Genomic DNA, 22,251 nt, shown 5'->3' on the forward strand with positions numbered 1-22,251 from the left:
CCAGGGCAGAAGAAAAGCATGGGAAAGATGACACCACCAACCCCACTCCCTCGAGAAGGAAGAAAACAGTATATGCAGGAGGATGAAGATGAAGGTTTCTAAACATCAGAGGGGTGAAGTTCTAGAACAGCCTTCCAAGGGAAGCAGTAGGGGGCAAAAAACCTAACTGGCTTCAAGACGGAGCTTGATAAGTTTATGGAAGGGAGGGTATGGTGAGACTGCCTACAGTGACATGTAGCCGATCTGTGACTGCTAGCAGCAAATATCTCCAATGGCCAGTGATAAGATACTAGATGGGGAGGGTTCTGCCTTTCTACAGATAATTCTTTCCCAGGTGTCTGGCTGGTGGGTTTGTCCCAGGTGTCTGGCTTATCAACATATTTGCTGTCGGGAAGGAATTTCCCCCCCAGGTCATATTTACAGAGGCCTTTGGGGTGGGCGGGTTTGCCTTACTCTGCAGCATGGGGATGGGTCACTTGCAGGTTTAAACGAGTGGAAATGGTGGATTTTCTGTAATTCGAAATCTTTAAAGCATGATTTGAGGACTTCAGTAACTTAGCCAGAGATTAGGACAGCGGTCCCCAAACTTTTGAGGGTTGTGCCTCCCCTTATACCTGTCTGTGCCCCCTGTCCTCCCAGAGCTGGGGCCAGGAGCGGGGCTGCAGCTGGGGAGGGAACGCAGACAGAGGAAAGGGGGTTGAGCCTGGGGCTTCAGTTTGGAGTGGGGCTGGGCCTGGGAGCAGGGCCGCAGCTAGGAGCCGAGGGTGGGCCAGGGGCTAGGAGCGAGCTGCATGGAGGCTGGGACCTGGGCTGGGAACAGAGCTGCGCTGAGGCTGGGGCTGGGGCTGAGGCCATTACTGCAGCAGAGCTAGGGGTGGGGAGGGGATGGGTGGCATTCCCTCTTCACCCCCCCATGGGGACTGGCAGGGCCCCATTGTGGCTCCTGGACATTTCCCCCTCCTAGGGAGGTACACCCCACAGTTTGGGGACCTCTGGGATAGGGGATCTATCACTGGAGTCGGTGAGCGAGGTTCTGTGGCCTACAATGTGCAAGAGGTCAGACTACTCAGCGTTTCTCAAATGTGACCACCAGCGGCTTTTCTTGTGGCCACAGCCCCCTGGGCTGTGATTTTTTTTGGAGAGGGGGATGAAGCAGCAGCCCCTCCTTGTTGCTCTTGGAAGCACTGTCTGTGTATTGGTTACTAGGGCTGCAAGCAGGGGTCGAGCCCTATCCCCTCTGGAGGCAGCTGGGGCACAAGGCTGGAGGAGCAGGCAGGTGGTGAATTCCCCACCTTTCCAGGGGTGGTGAGGCTCAGTCTTTGGGCAGGTGTGGCGGGCTCTGGCCATTGGTCTTCAGGCTCCAGCCCTGGGCTCCGGCTGTGTGGCCAAAGACCCCAGGCTGTGGCCGTGCAGTTTCGGGCTCCATCCCCCAGCCATGGCCCTTTAGCTGTGGCTACGGGGCATCAGGCTGTGGCCCTCAACTATCTCCCCCAGCATCCCCGTCCCAATCACCTCTGGCTCCTCCTGGCTCCCCAAACTTACTTACTCAGCCCCGGCTCAATTTGTCCCCAGGTTTGTCGAGGATGAGTAAGTGATGGTGTAAAAAGTGATATTTGCATGTTTGTTAATATCACGTTTAACAATAGACTTATTAGCTAGCAATAAATAAATTACCCTGATTTGGACCTGTATATTTGTATATTTGTTTTTTCTAAAGTTAATTAAGTATTTTAGGAAAACATTTGAGAGCGGCCACCAGCAAGAGTTGTTGGTTGCACTCTGAGGCCACCAAAAAGTTTTTCCTGAGAACCCCTGAACTAGATGATCATGATGGTCCCTTCTGGCCTTAAAGTCTATGAGACCACACACATCAGTAATTGTAAACATATCAAGCAGAGGTGTTTCTAATGGGGTCCCATGGGGATCCGTTCTTGGCTCTCTGCTCTTTAACATCTTTATCAGAGGCCTGGAGGAAAACAAGAAATCACCACTGAAATTTGCAGATGACACAACAATTGGAGGAGTGGTAAATAATGAAGAGGACAGGTCAGAACAATCTGGATCTGATCGTAAACTGGTTGCAAGGTAATAGTATGCATTTTAATATAGTTAAATGTAAATCTATACATTTAGGAACAAAGAATGTAGTTCACACTACGGGATGGGAGACTCTATCCTTCAAAGCAGTGACTCTGAAGAAGATGTGGAAGTTACGGTGGATAATCAAATGACCATGAGCTCCCGATGCAATACTGCGATGAAAACGCCTAATGAAATCTTAGAATGTATAAGTATGGGAATCTTGAGTAGGAGTAGAGAGGTTATTTTACCTCTCTATTTGGCACTGGGTGGGGCTGCTGCTGCTGGAATAAAATGTCCAGTTCTGGTGTCCACAGTTCCAAGAAGGATGTTGATAAATTGGAGAAGATTCAGAGAAGAGCCACAAATTATTAAAGGATTAGAAAACATGCCTTACAGTGATAAATTCAAAGAGCTCAGTTTGTTCTAGCTTACAAAGATAAGGCTTAGAGGTGACTTGATCAGTCTATAAGTACCTGTGCAGGAACAAAGGTTTCATATGGGATTTTCAGTTGAGCGGACAAAGATATAACAAGATCTAATGGCTGGAAGTTGAAGCTAAACTAACTCAAACTGGAAATAAGGAGTAACTCCTTAACAATGAGGTAATTAACCATTGGAAGAATGTACCAAGGGCCATATGCTGGATTCTCCATCATTAGCAATCTTTAAATTGATTCAATTTTTGTTAAAGATATGCTGTTTCCAGGGCCTGTTATACAAGAGGTCAGACTAGATGATCACAATGATCCCTTCTGGCCTTGGAATCTATGAAGCAGGCAGTGGGAGAGCAGAATGGGGCACGAAAACACCTCAGGCCATAGGGCAGGGAGACAGCAGCTTATTTCTTTCTCAGATTCTTCTAATTTATTGAAATGAACTTTTTCACTTTGGTAGATGTTGTGTGAGTAAAATGTGTCCTTGGACATTCTAAGTTTTGCAGCATAAAATGATGGTCATAAACATATGAAGCTTACGGAGTTGTTGTTTTTAACAGCGTTGAAATTTGTCCTCTAATTCAGTCTATAGTAGTACAGTGTGAAAAGATTCCAGTGCAGTATCCATTAAATTCTAGCTATCTTTAGATCTTTCTGCTTTTTAGATTTTATTCCTCATTATCACTGTGCCACACATTACAAGCATAGTTCTGGGGTCTGGAAATGTAACACCTTTTTTGTAGGGCATTCTTACCACAATTAATTTGTATAAACTCTACAGGAATAAGAATCTCTGTAATGCATGCTGAAAAATAACTTTTTATTTTCTTTGGTTTCCATTTGCTCATGAGCTAAAATAATTCTTACAGTTTGTATTTTGGTTTTGTATTTTGCAATGATTCCACACCGTTGAGCAGAGCTTGATTTTTGCTTCCAAATTTCATCAGAAATGACACTGTACCCCCAAACTGAACCTTCTAAACATCCCCGCAGTGAGCAAGTCACTTTGTTCCCCCTCCACCAGATTCATAATACTCTTTGCAATATCAAACCTCTTATTGAATGCATCTAGCTCCTTGTTACCACTTTTTAAAAAATAGTCTGAGTAGCTGCTGAAGCAACCTCTCAGCTTTTGCGACTGTCACTAAGGAATGAGAGTGAGTTGTCAGCTTCCTATTTCCTTATGTCCAGAGGAACATAGCAAAGGAAATATTTTAAGCTAGTTTTGCCAGTTCATTTGCGGGTGAGTCCACTAACAGAGAAGCTCCTCTTATGAGGGAGTTAATTCAGGAGACTTTGCCATTTTGATACTTAAGTCCCCCAACAGACCTTCTGTCCTCCTGATTCATGCATGAACCCTCCCCACACCTTCCTACCTTTGCAAACACTTGGGGCATGAAATCACAAAGTAATGTTCTCAACTCTGACCAAACAAAGTTTTGGAATGGAGAAAATGTTGTTTGATAAAAAAGGCTCTTAACAAATGAAAATCATGAGGTAAATAGGACTCTAGTTGAGAAGGCCTAGCAAATTCTTGATATCCAGCACTGAATACAGTACGTCACTGCAGAGAAAAAAGACTGATACCATTCTTTTTTGTCAGAATGAAAACATAATTAACAGTAATGCTTATATAGCACTGTGAATATCTACAATGATGTGTGCTGTGGATTTATAAGGTAAACTGATATGCGCAGTGTTACAGCACTATGATTCATGGTCACATAATGAACCGGGGAGTCATGGCAGCCCTAATACTAATCCTAGTTTTTCTACTAATGGCTGGGTGTCCTGGTCAATTTACTTTATCTTTTTATCTCAGCCTCTCCATGCATGATCTAGATGTAAGAAGTATTTAGCTGCCTCACAGGTATGTGAAGAATTAAACACAGGAATGTTTTAAAGGTCATAGATTTATAATTAATCATTTATAATGGCATTGTAATTTATTATTTTTGACCATTGGTTTTGCTTCACAACAATTTAGTCAATCTTACTTCTAATGTTTCTGCCTCAAATCTTCTGTAATTACTTACTAATCTTTCATAGTAATAGTGTTCCTGAGTTGGCACCTGATCTGTAAACACACATAGGAGTAATTTTACTTACCTAGGTAGGTACATTGTTAGATCATTACTTTCCTCTATTTTAAATTTTCTGTAAGACAGTGCTAAAATGTTACCCTGGCATATCGTGTATCACTAGTTTAGACTTCTTAGAGGTCTGAAATCTGACTTTTATCTGTGGATCTACTTAGCACAAGAAAGGAGATGGCTTCCAGTAGCTGTTGGGTTTCCTGGTTTAGTTTTTGGCTGGGCCACTGATAGTTATGTAGCTCAGTTTCTGATATTGTGAACCATGGTAAAACTGATTATCAGAAGTAAATAAGTTGGAATCATAATAAAAGTTTTATGTATGTCTCATGTTATTTATTATTTGTATTATGATAGAGCCTAGGAGTCAATCAACAATAGGAATCCATTGTGCTAAGTAGCGTAGAGCCGTTCCTTTGGTACAGCGAATTGGGGCGACTGCTCTGGGTACTGAGGTTTGGGGGGCCCCATGCTTCTGTCAGGCACCGACTTTTCAAACTGCCAGGAGATGCTCAACCCCTGGCTCTGTCTCAGGCCCTGCCTCCACTCCACTCCTTCCCCAAAGGCCCCACCCCACCTCTTTCCACCTCCGCTCCACCCATGCCTCACCAAGGTCCACCTTCTCCCCTGAGCGTGTGGTGTCCCTGCTCCTACCCCCTCCCTCCCAGCCTCCCTGAACGCTGCGAAACAGCTGTTCGTGGTGGGCGAGAGGTGGCGGCACGGAGAGAGGGGGAGATGCTGATCCTTGGGGGTGCTGGCAGTCAGGAACTGCCAGGGGGGCTGGGTGGGAGCTGATTGAGGGCTGCCGGTGGGTGCTCAGCACCCACCATTTTTTTCCCATGGGTGCTCCAGCAGTGGACAACCCACGGAGTTGGTGCCTATAGGCAGGCTCAGGGGGGGTGGGGTTAGCGGTTTCTGGGGGGCCAGGCTGGCTTGGGAGGGTGGGATTAGGGGTACCAGGGATGGCCCTGGGTAGTGTATAGACAGAGTAGCAGACAGTCTCTGCCCTGCAGAATTTGTAATCTAAACAATTAATGATGAGCCATGAGTAATTAGTATTGAGTGATGTATTAATATAGGACAATTGCGTATTCATCACATTTTAATTGGTGAACAAATATTTTAGAAGGACTGTATGGAAGAAGGGACATTTGGTAATCCAACAAAGGATAATTGCCAAGTTCCAGTCTGCACTTTCTTTAACACAAGAAATTCTATTCTCCTCACAGAACAATTACTGTACCTTTCAGTTTCCACTCAGTGGTAAATACCTGGAAGCTGTGCTTAAAATGACTTGTCTACCACCCATCATTTACATTTCATGTTTTCCATGTTCACTAGACTAGAAGAGACCCATTATGCACAAGTTCACTAGCTCATTTTACACTTCCCTGTCCAAAGAGAGACAGAATCAGGCCAGATAAATATTGCTGGGCCCATCAACCGATTAATGTTTGTAGAAAGAAATTATTTTCGATCACTCTGGCTATCCGCTGGCATTAGCACCAGAAAAAAACATTTGTTCTTTGGAGTGTATAATGTGGAAAGATAAGGTATTTCCTACCTGACGAGTGCAGTCCATATCAGATAGGGGAAGTGAACTGGCACTGAAACTGTCCCTCAGACCGCTTCTCTCTAATTAGGTTGTGTTTGAGGACCACAGCTAACATTGATTTATCTGTTTGTTTTAATTTGTGAGAAAAACAGTCCTCATGAAAATGAGGAACTAAAAGCATGGATGTGAGTCAGACACAGGGCCTGATCACGTGCCATTGAGGTCAGTGGGAGCCTTTGTCTTCAGTGAGCACAGCAGGATCATGACCAATGTGCACATGGTTCTGCCAGTGCCCCTCCTTTTTAACCTCTGAATAATTCAGCCCCAGACCTGTCCTGAATAGTCGGAGATACAAATACTATGAGATAGCTAAATTAGATTACAGTATATAGGATATTTTTCAGGTTTTATGATACCATGAGTTACTCTTTAGTTTAAAAGAATTAATTATATTTCAGTGCACAGGAGTATTCCTGGAAAGTTTCACAATGGGGAACTCTGAGCAGTATGTAACTCCACATGTGGTAAAAATAGAGCCTTTTAAATTCAGGTAAATGATACCTCAGAGTTTCCTGTGCATGAATGCTTGTGTATGTGTGTGTGAATTATATAAGCTATTTGTCAACGCACAGGTTCACTTGTAGTCACTTGAGCCAGAACTGATTACACTAGCACTTAGTGGTGTAAGTCTCAGAAATGTTGAATGAGACATTTATTTTAGTAATACAGCAATCACATGGACTATACAGGGACTAGGTTTAGTGATAAATGATGCAAACAGCAAAATATTCCTATGTTCTAATGAAAACAATTTTGGATATTTTTCTTTTAAGTTTACAAAACAGGGACAAATACTCAGTGTGCAATGTGTGATGGTTAATTTCACTCTTTCCCTTCGTGTTAATCAGCCATGTGGCCTATGACAGATATCTCCAATGGCTGGTGATGGGACACTAAATGCGAAGGGCTCTAAGTTACTACAGAGGGGCTTACCCACATGCACACCATCTAACTGATCACCATATTTGGGGTCAGGAAGGAATTTTCCCCCAGGGCAGATTGGCAGAGAGCCTGGGGCATTTTTGCCTTCCTCTGCAGAATGGGGCACGGGTCTCTTGCAGGTTATGCCAGTGTAAATGGTGGATTCATGATTTGAGGACTTTAGTAACTCAGCCAGGGATTAGGGCTCTTTTACTGGAGTGGGTAGGTGAGGTTCTGTGGCTTGCAATGTGCAGGAGGTCAGATTGAAGAGCCTGATGGTCCCTTCTGACCTGAAAGTCTATGACTCTATGAGATATTTCAACCACATGTAATATCTGTGGGACCTTCTGGTATTAAGTGTATGAATGGTTTATGTATTACTGCAGGAGGGATTGTATGCAGCTCTGGGGGAGAGGAGGTTGCCACAGCTCTGACAGGAACTAAAAACAGTAGATTAGTCACTTTAGGTTGTAAACACCTCCAGAGGTACCATCTTCTGGGGACGCGTACAGATCTTGGTTCAAACTAGATTTTCCAGAGACCGCCAAATAACTTTTTATGTGAAAAAGCTGGGTTTAAACTGACTCAGGGCCTTCTTTCTGATCCAGCAAATGGACAAGACCTTCTGTCCAAAGTCCCCAACCCTTGTGGAAGGGTTGGAAAGATGTTGGCCTACAGGGGCCCCAAAAAACTGATGGGTGGCCTCTGGTAAGCTTTTAGCATGTGTTTAGGAACTTTTATTGGTTTTATATGTTTTCTCTGCAATGCTTTTCCCTTAAGAAAAAATGTGCTGGCTGAGAAAGAATTATGTGGTAATGGGTAACTGCTGGCAATATACTGATCAGAGAGAAAGCAAAGCACAGGCTTGCTGGGGATATCAGGGAAGTGCAGAGGGACTGCAACCCTAAGCCCCCTGTCTGAAGGGAGTGAGAGTGGAGAGTCTCCGTCCCAAGAAAAGTGACATCTGGAAAGCTTAAAACTTTAAGTGGGTTCCCTCAAGAAACCACGGAAGGGGATCAAAGGTGCGGTTAACCTTGAAACAGTGACATGGCCTATATATCAACACCAAAATGTAGAATAATGCTAATTTCCAATGACAATAAGATCTTTTACTGAAAAAAGGTTTCAGGTGGACACAGACAGGATGAAATCCTGGCCCCATTGAAACCAACAGAAGTTTTGCCTTTGACTTCAATGGGGCCAGGATTTCACCCTGACTCTTCAAATGTATTATTCAGTTTCCAACCTAAAACACTGATCCCACTCCCTTTCATCCTTTCATGCAGTGCACCCCAATTACTTCATTTCAAGCTTATTCTCTAAAGAATTTTCTATTGGTGGTGATACCCTCGCCCCATCTCTATTATTCCTCCTCACACTTCCTCTTATGGTAGATTTCCTTGTAACTGAATTGGGTTTGAACCAATTGTAAATTTACTTTAAACACCTACTTTAACAGAGGATGAGATTCTTTGGATAGACTTTAAATAGAAATCTATGGCAGGGATACCGTTCTCTATTAGATTTCTTTGTCAGCTGATCTAAACCAAAGGCTGGTCCTGAGTCCTCCCCCCTACCAGCTTTTCATCCTCCTTACCTTCCGTCATAGGATTTGCTGCCATGAATCTTTTCTTCTATACACACTTGTAGCTGTGGTCCTCTTCCTCTGGCTGGGGGTGTAAATGTCTTACCTTGCTTCTCTTGAGCAGTACCTAAAGAGGTAGAGATGGGCAGAGGCATCAATGAGGGTAGGAAGGCACAGAATGATGGGTGACTTCAGATTGGATGGACCTGAGAATGGAGAAAAGAAAAATTATTTTGGGGGTGGATGAACATTTTTCTTAGTGGAAAAGAGCAAGTTCCCTTTAAGCCAGTTCTGGACCGGAGGTGGAGTTTTAGTGAGGGGAAACTAGTGAGGCCAAGAATGAGCATGTGTGTGCTTGCATGCATTTCCATAAAATTATTTTTTCTGATGTGCAAAGTGCTCTCATTTAAAACCCCTGTCAGAGATTTAGTACACTCATTTTGCACCTTACCCTTATCTCTGTCTTTCACATTTTTTCCTGTAGTTAATTTCCTTTCCTCCAGCTCTAGCCTCCTTTGATTACACCAGATCCAACTTTGAGTCAAACAAATTATGTTTTGTCCCCAGTTCAGCAACCTGATCTACCCACGCAGAGTCCCTCTGAAGTCACTGGTGTTCTGCAAAGGTGCAGGGGCCTGCCTGCACTGATCAAATTGCAGGATCTGGACCTCAGACCATAAAGTTTGAATGCTTGCTAGAATTAAACTTTGGAAATGATCCCTACTTCTGTTCAGTTATGTCTCATAAGCAGTAATGGCTAGTGGAGATATTGGAGAGGTTTAGGGGGGAGGGGAGAAAACAAATAGACAAACAACCCTGCTTCTAATATCACTAAGACCCACAGTGAGATCAGTTGTTACAAATTTTGCTAGAAGTCCACCTTCCTTGTTTTTCTGCTTTCTTTTAGGACAATGAGAATGAGGAAGGCTGCTTAAAATCACAAATTAGAGGCTAAAATGTAAATGATTTGAAGAAGAAAACAATACTTTGAGTAGTATAGGAAAACTCTACAGGGAGCTGTACTTGAAATTCCACCCTTAAATATAAATAAGGAAAAAATGATGATCAATATAAACGATTGCTTTACCATCAGGATAAACAGCTGCAATAACAAATAAAATAACTTGCAAATTCTCAAAAGATAAAACCTAGAAAAAAATTCCAGGTGCAGCAGGCAGACACACACTTGAAGAATGGGCTTGTACTTCTACTCCCAGTGCTTTGATCACAGTCTGGGAGGGCTAGCGAGGGGCAGCCTCACTTCTACCAGCAGCTGCTGCTCTTTGTTTAATTCTAGGAATGTGACTCATGATGCAGACTATTCCAGTTATTTATGTTAGACATATTTTTTTATTGTTTTTGAAATGAAAAACAAACAATTTTGACTAAAATATTTCACAGAAAGAATTGTGAAAAAATCATAAAATGAAATAAGACTGCCACAGAGTTCACTCACTGCTCGAATTGTAAATCCAAAGTGAAACTGAAGCTCATTCAGTATTTGCCCTTCATTTTATTGAAATGAAATCAGTAGTAAGAAGAGATCCTCTATTCTGAACAGGAAAGGAGAGAGCATTCTGTACCAACTGATAATTTTGGTGTTATGATCTCTTTTCAAATCTATGAATTGCTGTTGTTGCATGTTTGAATTCACTAACAATTTGAGATTGTCAAATAATAGGATCAAATGGAATTGTTTAATCAAAGATTATCAATCAAAGATTAGTACAGCACTATACAGAAAAAAATAGATACGTTACCTTTGGTGTGAAGTAAAGCACTGTCTTCTCTGCAACTGGTGGAATGCTAGCAGTGTGCAATCCCCACCTGGTTTCCAAATCTCTGTCCTTTAATGAGGTGTGAGGCAAAGAACTCCCTTTTTGGAAGGAAAAATAACTTTCTGTGATTAATTTCACCATGAGTTATGTTTTAACATTTTTGTATTACCTCATTATTTATGGAAATTTCCTTTTATTATTTCTTTAGGTTACATGACTCATAAGTTAGAGGGAATTCTAATCTGGCCATTATTACCGATAGCCGGTATAACCGGCAGTTCCCACTGAGTTAAAAACACCATTTAATAGATTTCCTGTTTTATTTCAGAAAACATCTGTAATATCAGTTATTCATCCATCATTCACTCCTGCTTATACTTCTATAGTTTGGGAAGGTCTCTTTCATGGACATCTGTTTTCCCACAGTTATGGAAATGCCAGCCATAATGAAATACAGTCCTATACTCAACCATATGAAATTCCTAAATATAGGTCACTGACTGGTTATAAACCAACAGTCTAGCCTTACTAGTCAAACATGCTCTTTGCTAATGCCATAAAGATTTTGGGAGAATAGTTAATATTGAATGAATTTAATATACAAAGAGGAAAAGAGTATTAAAAGGGTTAATATTTACTAACAGGAACTAACACCATATATTTGCATGAGTATATTTATCACAATGTATTTGGCGCATTTCTAGGACTTATCTATTAGGTTTGCGGCACTTCTTTGCCAGTGATCTGTAGAAACAGAGTGGATATCAGCCTCCTGTAGGCTCAAGGGACCATGATGCCCTGGTGAACATAGACTGGTGTAAAATAGTACTTACCACTTTTTAGTCCCACTGCCCACAAATGTATTCTTTTAACTATCTTTTCTAGTATTAATTTTTGCTCATAAATGTATTGTAAAAGAGAAAGAAAGACTCACGATGAGGCGTTCAGTCAAATTTTGGGCTCAGATTAATGGTTTAAATGGAGATGTTCTTAATTTTTGAACCATTCAAACTCTAGTTAACACATCTTATAAAATAACTCAAATATATACAGCCAGATCTTAACTTTGGCTATGCTAGTTCCATACCATCTCTTGTGTAGGGATAACAGTTGGGGTACTCTGAGAGTAGAAGGGTAGTGCACTCTGATTACTGGCTTGTACAACAGTCCTCAGAGAAGCCAGAATAAAAGACCAGACTTGAGGTTGCTCTAAGTTATGCCAGGGCAGCCATGGAAATGAGGATAGAACAAACAAGCCTTACAGACAATTTCCCTCCACTCCTAACCTGCTTTCTTGCCTGCTCTGAGCAGACCTCTCGTGCCACTGATTATCTGGTACATAATCTCTATTAGTAGGCTTTTTAAACTATGGGCCAGATCTCATAGAGAAGTCAATAGAGCCACACTGATTTTCACCAGCTGAGGATCAGTCCCAATATCTTGTTAAAAAAAAATTCAGCCCATCCTTTCCAGTTACAAATAAGTAGGGTGACCATATTTCCCTATGCTGAATATGGGACACTGGTAAAATTACTCGTATGCAAGTGAGTTCAATGGCAATCAATCAGGACTATGCAATACGTTAAAATTAACGTTAAGTTGACTGAGCTCCTGTTAAAAAGAAATACTGTGTAGCTGGATTCTTTTTATTTACCTTCTTATCTTTAAGGCTTTAGGGTTCACATCGGGAGAGGTGACACTCACACACTCCCATACACCTCTCTCACACAGAGGAGGTGACCGACCAACCTGACCCTCCTTGCCCAGTGCTCTCTGCCCTCCATTCCTGGCTGGGCCCCCAGGATAGACCAGTCTTTCCTGGTACCTGGTGCTGCACCTTCCTGAGGCTACACGTGGGGGGAATGTAAGGTCTTCCCCCCTCCCCCCCCAATTTCTGCCAGGGTTCACACCAGAATTTGGCCAGCAGCAGCCTTTGGCACTGTACAGGAGGGAAGGGACAGGAGCTGCTTCTAGCTGCGAGGTGGGATGACTTGGCCTGGATCTTTGCAGAGGTCAGCTCTCTCCCCTCCACTCCCCCACTCCTCTGACTAAAAGTAGCTTGTGCCTTTCTGCCTGCACAATGTTTAAAGGCAGCTAACACCTCCAGGCCGCGGCTAGCCACTCACATAACCCAGCCACTTCCTGTCCTCTGGCTACAGCGCAGGCAGGTAGGGGTTAAGCCCTAAGAATGCCTTGTGCACCAGGGCCCAGGGAATTTGACTGCAGGGGCTTCAGCGAACTGGGCCAGAGAGGTGGCTCAGCAGGGGAGGGTGCCTAAGGGATGGAGCAGCCCCTCGCTCTCTGGGGACAGGACCCTGGGTGGAGGTTGGTGAAGAGGGTGCTAAGCCCCTGCCTGGGAGGCTGCTGTGGAGCCTGCAGGGTCAGGGTGTGGACAGGCTGGAAATTGTTTCTCCCTCCCACCACTCCAGAGCTTAGCTGAGAGGTGAAGAGGCTTCCCCATGCCAGCGCAGTGCACGGCTTTGGCACATGCAGGGCTCAGTTCCTCCTGGCCAGCACCCTGGGCTCCATGACTCTTGTGAGAGCTGCAACAAAAAAGACTGTTTTGATTATATTTGTTTCAAATACGTGACATTTGGTTCAGAAAGTTCTATTAACTCACTGGAGGGAGCAGCTGCTTAACCTATTAGCAAGGATCTCTTTAAACATTAAAAAAAAAACCCACTATCATAAGTGTGACACTGGATTCATCTGTCTTGCCAGCAGTTGCTGTTCTGGCCAGGAAACAATGAGAGACTAGAAATTGATATTGTTATTTCCCTTGTCCTGCTTAGCTGCTGGAAGCTATGTCTGAGTATTGTGACTGACATAGACAGCTAACATTAGCTACCATAGATTTGAGACGCTCATCTGACAGTGATAATGAACAGGAAAAGTACTTCAAGATTGCTTACCCCCCCTGCCGGTTTCATTTTTCTTGCTCAGGATTAGTTTCATGCTTTTCCATCTATTCCCCAACCTGCTCTGTCTTGCACAAAAATAGTAGTCAAGGGCCTAAAACAAAACATAAACGGAATCCTGCCCCAGTTAAACACCACTGCAATTCAAGACACATTGCCTTACTTTTATCAGTGCTCATTTCAGATAACTGAGTCCCTCCGTTTTGCAACAGAGATGCCATAGTTAAGGTTGCACTGAAATTTGCACATAAAGCAGGGGTTATATACATCTGTTACATATGAATAATATTTGTATCCTCCCAAAATTTGCAGAACATACTTTGAGTACAGAATGAATTTTCTGAAAAACTTCAACTCATTTTGAAATAACCCCAAACATGTTTGGTTCAGTATGGTTTTTGATGATCCTATCCATACTTCAGATTGCATTGGAAAATAGATTCCTGATTTTTGAGATCTGAAAATGCTACTTTTTCAGGTATTTTTTTAATTTGCCATGGTAGTGATGAAAGTTTCTCTCCACATCATGATCAAAAACATTTGAACGATTGACTACCTTGACCTGAGTATAAACTAATGCAGTACTGTTTTTAGAGCTGGAAGGGACCTTGAGAGGTCATCTAGTCCAGTCCCCCGCTGCATTCATGGCAGGACAAAGTATTACCTAGACCATTCCTGACAGGTGTTTGTCTAACCTGCTCTAAAAAACCTCCAATGATGGAGATTCCACAACCTCCCTAGGCAATTTATTCCAGTGCTTAACCATCCTGACATGCCCCTTCATCTGAATTTTTACTGATTATGTATTTTTAAATAGAAATCTAAACACCATGGATGAAATCCTAACTCCATCATAATCAATGCCCAAACTCTCATTGTTTTCAATTAGGCTAGGATTTCCCCCCAAACTCTTACTTCATTCTTTCTCTTGGGCTAAACTAAATTTCCACTGGATGTTAATATTGTGTTTAGGTTAAATGGACTATGTTAAACTGAATATGATACCCCAGATATATCCGAAAATTAACAAGCTGGAGAGAGACTATGCAACAAGTGAAGAATATTGTGAAACGAGTATGAAAGCCTGATCCCCAAAGGAATGAGAAAATACACATTCAATACTATGATTAGCAGCTAGCAAGGGATGTTAAGAGTAACAAGAAGGGTATGTTAGTGACAAGAAGGTGGTCAAGGAAACTGTGGGCCGCTTACTGAATGGGAGAGGCAACCTAGTGACACAGGATGTGGAAAAAGCTAATGTACTCAATGCTTTTTTTTGCCTCTGTCTTCACGAACAAGGTCAGCTCCCAGACTACTACACTGGGCAGCATAGTATGGGGAGGAGGTGACCAGCCCTCTGTGGAGAAAGAAGTGGTTTGGGACTATTTAAAAAAGCTGGACGAGCACAAGTCCATGGGGCCGGATGCACTGAATCTGAGGGTGCTAAAGGAGTTGGTGGATGTGATTGCGGAGCCATTGGCCATTATCTTTGAAAACTCATAGTGATCAGGGGAGGTCCTGGATGAATGGAAAAAGGAAAGGAGCAGGATCTGGGGAACTACAGGCCAGTCAGCCTCACCTCAGTCCCTGGAAAAATCATGGAGCAGATCCTCAAGGAATCAATTTTGAGGCACTTAGAGGAGAGGAAAGTGATCAGGAACAGTTAGCATGGATTCACCAAGGGCAAAGTCATTCCTGACTAACCTAATTGCCCTCTATGATGAGATAACTGGCTCTGTGGATGAGGGAAAAGCAGTGGACGTGTTATTCCTTGACTTTAGCAAAGCTTTTGATATAGTCTTCCACAGTATTCTTGCAAGCAAGTTAAAGCAGTATGGGCTGGATGAATTTACTATAAGGTGGATAGAAAGCTGGCTAGATCATTGGGCTTAACGGGAAGTGATCAATGGCTCCATGTCTAGTTGGCAGCCAGTATCAAGCATAGTGCCTCAAGAGTAGGTCTTGGGATCGGTTTTGTTGAATATCTTCATTAATGATCTGGAGGATGGCGTGGACTGCACTCTGAGCAAGTTTTCAGATGACACTAAACTGGGAGTAGTAGATACAATGGAAGGTAGGGATAGGATACGGAAGGACCTAGATAAATTGGATATTGGGCCAAAAGAAATCTGATGAGGTTCAACAAGGACAAGTGCAGAGTCCTGCACTTAGGACGGAAGAATCCCATGCACTGCTACAGACTAGGGACCGAGTGGCTAGGCAGCAGTTCTGCAGAAAAGGACTTAGGAGTTACAGTGGATGAGAAGATGGATATGAGTCAACAGTGTGCTCTTGTTGCCAAGAAGGCTAACAGCATTTTGTGCTGTATAACTAGGAGCATTGCCAGCAGATCAAAGAATGTGTTCGTTCCCCTCTATTTGGCATTGAAGAGGCCTCATCTGGAGTACTGTGTCCAGTTTTGGGCCCCACGCTACAAGAAGGATGTGGAAAAATTGGAATGAGTCCAGCGGAGGTCAACAAAAATGATTAGAGGCCTGGAGCACATGACTTAGGAGGAGAGGCTGAGGGAACTGGAATTATTTAGTCTGCAGAAGAGAAGATGAGGGGGGATTTGATAGCTTCTTTCAACTACCTGAATGGGGGTTCCAGAGAGGATGGATCTGGACTGTTCTCAGTACCAGATGACAGAACAAGGAGTAATGGTCTCGAGTTACAGTGGGGGAGGTTTAGGTTGGATATTAGGAAAAACTTTTTCACTAGGAGGATGGTGAAGCACTGGAATGGGTTACCTAGAGAGGTAGTGGAATCTCCTTCCTTAGAGGTTTTTAAGGTCAGGCTTGACAAAGCCCTGGCTGGGATGATTTAGTTGGGTTAGTCCTGCTTTGAGCAGAGGGTTGGACTAGATGACCTCCCGAGGTCCCTTCCAACCCTGATATTCTATGATTAGCTAAAATATAAGGAAACAATCTAGTGAGGTAAGCTAATCAGGAGAACACTCAAACATTTTGCAAAAGGGTTATTAATGACAATTCAAACATGCACATTTAATGCTCAGTCATTTTGACTATTTTCTTCTTGTCAGTTCCCGAAGATTCTTCAAGCTTAACTTAAGCCATGTTACTTTTGCCTTCTGTTAAAAATGCCATCCTCATGCCCCGACATACACTTCTGGATTCCTCACCGAGAATAAAATGTATTAAACCCCATTGGACAAGGTAATAATAGTTTCAATAGATATCAATGGCCTTGGCACCAGCCTCAATTTTGTGAAAAGGTTATTGGCACCATGACACTGATGAGAAAAATCTCAGTAGGAATTACGTGCTAAAAAATTGGTGTAAGAGCTGGCTGGCAGTGATAGTGTTCACAAAAACTAAGTGATTTATTTTTTATTTTTCAATCCTTTTATTTACAAAGACAAAGATGAAGTAATTGAGTGTACTCATATAAATATGATACCATATTCCTCATTATTTAAATTTCATCAATCAATCCTCTGAAAGATTTAATACACAATAGGTGGCTGTAAATCTATTGTCAGGTTTTGTTATATGTGAAATTCTCTTCTTTTTGGATGGATTCAGCTTCTGATTTAATCTGTCAAACAATTTTCAATTTAAAATTCCAACTGGAACCGCCACATAAACATTTCTGGCATGTAGCAATCAATGTAACTAATAGAGCATTACTTGATGATCTATAAGGAAAGCCGATATGGTCCTACACTCACTACTGCATGCTTTGAGTTGAGAGTGCCAGCTCCTATAAAGGAATTTTACTATTAGACACTTCACATGAAGTTAGCATTTTGCGGAGAACAGGATACAGACTCATGAACAACACGTATATGATGGAAATCACTTCAAGCCAGGGGGTGCAGCAGCACCTCAGGCACCTATGTCTCCATGATGATTTTTTATGCACCATTGTCAGCGATTTCTAGAATCCTTTGCTTACTGCATAGTGACCTGTTGCCACCAACAGAGAGAAACAACACAGGGTGGGACCTAAACCAAACATACCTTTTGAAATTCAGAGATGCTTAAAATCAAAAGGGAACTGCGAAGCATCCATGACAGTAACACAAAATGAAAATAAATATTGAATGAACCTTCTCTTTTCACTTTTTGACAGGGACCCAGCTTGAAGGGAATGCTAGTGTAGGCTATTCTCTTCCAGAGGAATTATTTGTGTGACATTCCTTTTCCGGTTGTCAGCTTCCGTGTGTCAGCTGTAGTACTGCACATAACGGTGTAGCATAGAGAAAACACAGACTGTACATTGTTACCTGTGATAGGGAAAGCCTTGCTAACTTTAATGTTCCTTTTTAAGAGCCGTCACCAAATTTGGTGAAAATTACAAAAATATTTAGCAGTCCCATTGATAAAGTGTTTAAGTTAAAACATATCCTTTTGTCCATATCCGCTGAACTCCCAACTTTTTACAGGAAAAAATTATTTAAAGAAAAAAAAACAACCTTAAAATTTTCAGCTGAACACTTATTTCCTTTCCTTTTATTGAATTTAAGTAGGACCCTCTTTTGTTATCAGCCTAGATATTATTCCTGATTCTGTGAGGATGCATATCAGTGCTTGTGACATCACTAATGAAATTGTGCAAGGAAAAGAGGCTGGTTATAAATCGGAATATTTTATTCACAAACCAAAGTCCCAGTCTTTCAATCTGATTTATGCAGGTAGACCGTTACACCAGCACAGAGTCCATTTAGAATCATAGATTATTAGGGTTGGAAGGGACCTCAGGAGAACATCTAGTCCAACCCCCTGCTCAAAGCAGGACCAATCCCCAAATGGCCCCCTCAAGGATTGAACACACGACCCTGGGTTTAACACACCAATGCTCAAACCACTGAGCTATCCCTCCCCATTTAAAATCAATGGTGACTGTGTGTATTTGCGTTAGGGGAAACTGACACAGAAAGATGTAGTGACTTACAGAGAGGCAGAGCCAGGATTAGAATTGGAGATCACCTGACTGCCTGCGCTTGTTCCTACAAACGACATTGTTTTATAGTGTAACTGGTTGTGTTGTTGGGTGGGTGGTAACTGTGGCAGTTGAGCCAAGTAATCATTTCCATTGAGCTGATCAATCGCATTCATACAACCAAGGAAACTTGCATACAAATTAGTTTCAGAGTAAGGGTGGTGATTAGTTGGAGTTCTCACAATGGTCTAGGACTCTTGGCATGGCATAGATATATGTTGTGCTTTTGCATGGGTGTAACTCGTAAAATGAAAAGAGCTAAGAATTTAAAAATTGAATGGTAATGGACCTTGTATCCCAGTGATGATTGAACCTGGTGATATTCTAAACAAAAAGTACTCTCAACCATGCTTGTAGCTGTTTCCATCACTTCACACTGGCTCAGACATTCTAGGTTTCAGGCTACGTCTTCACTACCCACTGTATCGGCAGGTAGCAATCGATTGCTCGGGGATCGATACATCATGTCTCATCTAGACGCGATATATTGATCCCCGAATCCGCTTATATCGATTCCAGAACTCCACCAACCCGAACGGAGTTGCGGAGTCGACATGGGGAGCCGCGGACATTGATCCTGCGCCGTAAGGACGGTGAGTAATTCGATCTTAGATACTTCGACTTCAGCTACGTTATTCACATAGCTGAAGTTGTGTATCTGAGATCGATTTTCCCCCGTAGCGTAGACCAGCCCTCAGACTGACACACACACAGTGACAATCCTGGAATCTTATTATAGAGATATAGCATGTATAGCATCTTTAGCTCACATCTGCACAGAACCACAGTTTCCCAACAATGAAGACTGGAGGTTTCGTCTCTCTCTCAGCTCAACATATTGTGAATACAGACTTCTTAAAAACATTAGTGAAAATAGGTGCTAAGAGATTTGAAAAGTAATCAATCTATTAATCCATTATAACCAAACTCAATTAATCTCTTCCAAACCGATACATGATAACATTTTCAGAGCAATTAATAAAATTGATTTTTGGAATCAATCAGATAATCCCAATGGCCATCACAGAGCTTGCTGTAGGAAAAGAAGAAGGGATAAAGTTCATATGCATGGTTTTACTTAAAATGTCCCTGAGGAGTGGATTTGTAAACTGGATTGAAACAGTGTTGAAATGCTCATAATCAATGAATGGGAGAATGGGATTTTATCAAAACCTTTCTCCTTTTTTTTTTGCTTGAACCCCTAAGGCTGTTGCTACTCAAATGCTTAATTTTCATGATGTGATCAAAAGCAGGGCCCTGTAGGCCCACCACAGTATTCTGTGCCTCTCGCTTGCAGGTGATGTGTTGTTCTACAGCAGGGATATTACTGATACCTGCTTTTGTTAGCTATTGTTAATGGCTTTGGATTTAATCATAGAAAGAAGAAGCTTTGTTTCTCTAGCACACAGCAGTGTGTCAGTGTTTAAAACCTCATCCTCCTGATTTATTCATCTCCTTGCATGATCTGTGGCCGAACCAAACCTGATGTAGCATTACCCCCTTAGAAACATCTCACAGAGATTTCTGCCCTAAAAGGCTGTGTCCCAGTGGTTCCAGGCTTCTGTTTCCACCATGGCTAATAGTGAGATTTTTAAAAGCTGTTCTTTCTCCAGAATTGCAAGATGTAATTTTACTTTTGTGTAAACCTATTTATATTTACATATTGGCACACAAGACTCTGTTAACTTTCTTCAGTCCTAAACAGACAGAAGATATACACATACATACACACAGATATTTATATTACACAGAGTGAACTCCCAGAGAACAAAAGTGACATCAATTCTCTAAACAAAATATTTACTAAATTGCTCTCTCTCTCTCTCTCTAAATGCATAACAATTTACTTATAACTCATGAAATAACTGTGAATATTGTCAACACAACTTTTTAAAGATAACACTCAGGGGTTTTCCCACAAGTTACTACCATGAGTTCAAATGCAAATATAATTATCCACATACACATGCATACACTTGCGTAGGGCTTTTCTCTGGGAGGATTTACCCTTCTCATGAGGGCATGGCTACACTAGAGTTTACAGCAGTACACTGATGCAGCAGCACCGCTGTAAGCTCTCTAATTTAGCTGCTCTAAGCCAAGAGGAGAGAGCTCTCCCATCAGCTTAACTATTCCAGCCCCCACAAGCGGCAGTAGCTATGCTGGCGGGAGAAGCTCTCTCACCAACATAGTGCTGTCCACACCAGTGCTTTTGTCCATGTAACTTATGTCACACAGGGAGGTGTTTTATTCACACCCCTGAGCAACATAAGTTATACCGATATAGGCTGTAATGTGGACATAGCCTCAGTCTCTGTGAAATGGTTCCAAACACTCTGTAGGGCATGCCAGCCCCTTAAAGTTGGGAAACAAATGTTAGTTCCACAGTCCCATTCAAACTCCCCTGGAGTCTTTGCAGCATCAGTCTGCAGCAAATTTTAGTGCACTCCTCCTTCTCTAATGGGGCTAAGTGACCTGCAGTCTGTTCCACTGCTGAGTTCTTCAGTACGGCTCCCACTTCTTTTATTTATATACTCCTCTCCATCTATCCCCGAGTTCCCATTGATTTTGCTCTCAGACAGTGGCTTGGGTGTGTCCTGACAGGCTGCTTGCCCACAATGGAAATCACCTGAGTAGTTTCAAACAGCTAATGGGCATGCCTAGTACCTACCATCTCAATTTCTGGAGGATTCTGGCCCATCCAGCAGAGTCATCACCCTGGTTCCAGCAAGTCTGCAGGCACACAAAGTACTCCAAAACGAAACAAAGAAATTATGTATCCTCACCGGTTTCTTCACTTATTTACCCTACTAAATACATACTACAAGCATGTGGCTTATACTTACACTTTACAAATAGAAAACAGGCTGGAATCTATCTACTATAATTACTTACACGACCGCCATCACCATAACATCTGTGCATTTCACAGTCACTGATGGGTTTATATTCACAGCACCCTTGTGAGGTAGGAAAGTATTATTATCATTCCCATTTTACAGATGGGAACTCAGGCACAGAGAAGCTAAATGATTTGCACAGGGTCACATAAGAAGTTTATGGTAGAGGAAGGAATTTAACCTGGGTCTCTCAAGTCGTAGACTAGCACCATAGCCACTGGAAAAAGCAGTAGTATGGTGGTGGAAGGGAGCAACAGCAGTGGAAGCACTGGTTAGGCTTGGACAATAGACAGTTAAGTGATTCCCAAGTTCTGCAAGAACTGTGACCTGGGAAGGTATGTTAATGAGTGAAGGTTCTTCTTTGCAGACTTCAGGAAGCCTTTCTAAGGTAGGAGACAAGCTGTGGGAGCAGGTGTTTCCTAATAGCTCAGCTAGTGCAGCACTGAATCACTTACCTGAATGAGCTGTGAAACAGTCCTTTTGTCCAAAGGTGACTATCCTGCAAAAATATGTTGTACAACCCATATTTGACGCCAAATCAATTTTAAGCCAAGACATTTGTGGTAAAAAAGACACTATGATGAATCAGCTTGACCAAATATTATGAAATGATAAACATTGTAGTGTAAATAGATGTGGTTGCGACTAATAGTGTTCACAAACCAAAATTCTACAATAAACTTAGTTTATCTCAAGACTGTAGAATACACCACAACAGACATAAAAAGGTTTTTCCACTTTTCTCCTAGCCAGTGAGGTGTCTGCCAAGGCAGCACCCGAAGTTGCTGCCCTGATTTTCAACCCTGGATCAGATCAACAGATTCTGGTGCACAGGATTACGCAGCAAAGTAGTGGTGCTGTCACTGTCCCTCCTGAAGTGGTTATAAAACTTCATATATTGAAAGCAATATAGAGGAAATAACTAGTTAATCCTCAAAATATGTCTCTAAGTATTATCTT

Source organism: Chelonoidis abingdonii, chromosome 5 (assembly GCF_003597395.2).
Source record: "Chelonoidis abingdonii isolate Lonesome George chromosome 5, CheloAbing_2.0, whole genome shotgun sequence".
In the NCBI taxonomy this organism is placed as follows: domain Eukaryota; kingdom Metazoa; phylum Chordata; order Testudines; family Testudinidae; genus Chelonoidis; species Chelonoidis abingdonii.